Raw genomic sequence first — 3,288 nt, 5'->3', positions numbered from 1 at the left:
TCAGTAATAAGTATGTTTATAAGTTTATATTTATAAAGTTCAGCAGTCTACTTTCTATATAACATCCCTATGAAATATGTAGTATGAATAATATTATCTGCATTTTATAGATGAGGAAACGGTCTCTGAGAGCTTATCCTAATTACATAATTAGTAAGTTTTTGGGGCCAAGATTTTAAACCCTGTCAGGAGAATTGTCTTTATTTATCTTCACCAAGGTTGGGGGATTGAATCAGGAGTCTAATGGCAGCAATCTCCCAATCTTTATTAGTAGGAGCTCCAATGGGAAGAGGACTAACACTTTGAGGGCAAAGATTACAGTATAATCAACACCAGTGGGCTGGGTCTAGTCCAGAAGAAGGAAGGATATTGGGCCATGAGAAATGTAGCAGTATGGTCTCTGGTATCAATAGGAAGGAGAACTGATAATTGTCAAGAAGAAATTGTTCAAATGTACAAGCTCTTCACATATCAAGAACCTGTAAGTTTCATTGTATGTAGAGGCTCGGAAGATACCTGCCCAAACATTTCATTGGTATATGGAACACCCAGGTAAGGAAACTCCTTCTACTTCTTCTTTAAGTTGTAACTTAAATTCTTGGAGTGTTTACTAGAGCACTTAAAAGGTTACATTACATGGCCACAGTAACACAGCCAACTTGTGCTAGAGATAGAATATGAACTTAAGATTCTGAGTTTCAAGGTCTGTTTTCTATGCCATATTCTCTTTTCTTTCTTGGTGTATTTTTGCACAAACAAAACCTTTCCCATTTTTTTGTCTCTTTGGGATACAAATCCAGTAGTGGTATTGCTGGATCAAAGGGCATGCTTTCTTTTAAATTTTTAATTTCAAGGAGTATTGGTTGGTTGGACCTCTATTAGAGGTCTATTAGAGGACCTGCTCAGGCAGGGTCTCATATTGACTTGGGCTAAGTTCTGAACCTGGCAAAGCAGATACAGACTAGGGGTGTGCTCCCCTCTCACCCCAAAGTCCCAGATGTTCTCTGCCAATCTTTTGGGTTTTTCTTTTCTTGAAAGTTGTTTCACTCTGTCTCCTCATTGGTTCTTTCACTCCTGTACTTGTTTTGTGGGGTTATTTTAATATTGGTTGAAGATGATTATCATGGAGACTCTGAGCTTCTCTGCTTTACTACTCCATCTTGTCTCTGCCCCCAGAAGTCTAGTTCAGGCATGCATTATTTTAAAGTCCTTTGTTCATAATTCCAATTTGCCTTCCAGAATGGTTGGATCAATTCACAACTCCACTCAGCAAGGCAGTAGCGTCCCAATTTTGCCACATCACCTCCAACATTTATTATTTTCCTTTACTGTCATATTGGCCAATGTGCTAGATATAAGGTAGTACCTCAGAGTTATTTTGATTTGCATTTCTCTAATCAGGAGGGATTTCGAACATTTTTTCATATCACTATTGATAGTTTTGATTTCTTTCTTTTTTTAATTTTTATTTTTTAGAAAATTTTTCCATGGTTAAATGATTCATGTTCTTACTCTCCCCTCCACTCCCCCAAACACCCCACCACCTGTAGCTAACACACATTTCCACTGGTTTTAACATGTGTCATCAATCAAGACCTATTTCCATATTATTAATAGTTGCACTGGGGTGGTCATTTAGAGTATACATTCCAAATCATGTCCACATCAACCCATGTGTTCAAGCAATTGTTTTTCTTCTGTGTTTCCACTCCTGTAGTTCTTCCTCTGAATGTGGGTAGCATTCTTTTCCATCCCTCAGAATTGTCCTGGATAATTGCATTGCTGCTAGTACAGAAGTCCATTACTGACTTCTGGGTTAAGATGGTGGCAGAGTAGAGGCAGGGCATCTTTCTCTCCTTACCAATGGATATAGAGTACACCCAAAGGAAAAGAAAACAAAATCCAGATGAAAGAAGGGACCCCACAATAGGCCGCAGTATCGAAAGTACATGGGATGTGGACACTTCCACGGTATAAGGGGGGAAATACCTCCCATCAAAATGCGAGCAGATCACCCCTCCCCAACCCCACCTACAGTACCAGAGGCAGAGGCTGCACTCCAGAGTTAGAGTGAGTGGGGGCACAAAATCTAGCCCCTAGGCAGCTAGCTGGCACTACCAGGAGCTTGCCCCTGAGAGCAGCAAGACCTGAGATCCCAGGTGGCTGGAAAACTCAGACCTTGGACACGGGAATGGGGCTGAGAGAGGCAGCAGCAGCGCCCAGCATGCTCAAACTCAGGGGAAAACCTTAGGTGTAGGAACAAGCATGGGCTAAGTTCCAGGCTCTGGGCAGCCAGCTAGAACCACAGGGGCTTAACCCTGAAAACATCTAGACCAGAGACCCCAGGAGGGTCCCCAGAGAAGCCAAGAGACTCACAAAGTAGCCTCAGGCCAAAAACTGCTCCTTAACTCCATACAAAGAGAATCAGATTGCCTTACTGAGCCTTCTGGCAGATAAAACATAATGATGCCAATCAGGGTCAATTAAGAAATAAACAAGAAGGGGCAGCTGAGTAGCTCAGTGGAGTGAGAGTCAGGCCTAGAGACAGGAGGTCCTAGGTTCAAACCTGGCCTCAGCCACTTCCCAGCTGTGTGAACCTGGGCAAGTCACTTGACTCCCATTGCCCACCCTTACCAATCTTCCACCTATGAGACAATGCACTGAAGTACAAGGGTTTAAAAAAAAAGAAATAAACAAGAAGACCAAGAAAAAAGCTCAAACGCCTGATAACTTCTACACAGAAAAAAAAACAGAAAACAGAGGAGGACAAACAATTAAAGACATCTAAACCTTCCCAAAAAAATGAAAATGAGTCACAAGAGCTTGAAGAGTTCAAATCTGAGATTATGAGAAAGATGGAAGAGATCTGGCAAGAAAATAACAGTTTAAAAAGGCAGAATTTCACAATTGGAAACTGAGGCTCAGAAATCAAATGAATTGATCAGCAAACTGGAGACCAGAAATAACCAGCTGGAAGCCTTGAAGAACCAGATAGACCAGATGAAAAAGAAAACCAGTCTCTAAAGGCTAGAATTGGGCAATTAGAAGCCAATGATCTCTCAAGACAGCAAGAACAAATAAAGCAAAGTCAAAAGACTGATAAAATAGAAGGAAACATAAAATACCTCATTGAGAAATTGACAGATCAAGAAAAGAAGTCTAGAAGAGACAATTTGATAATCATTGGGTCTTCCTGAAAAAAGCAGAAATTAATAGAAATTTGGAATCCATACTAAAAGAAATTATTCAGCAAAACTTCCCTGAAGTTCTACAAGAGAGCAATATAGA

This window comes from Gracilinanus agilis, chromosome 1, assembly GCF_016433145.1.
Source record: "Gracilinanus agilis isolate LMUSP501 chromosome 1, AgileGrace, whole genome shotgun sequence".
NCBI classification, from domain to species: Eukaryota; Metazoa; Chordata; class Mammalia; order Didelphimorphia; family Didelphidae; genus Gracilinanus; species Gracilinanus agilis.
This window is presented reverse-complemented; position numbering follows the sequence as displayed.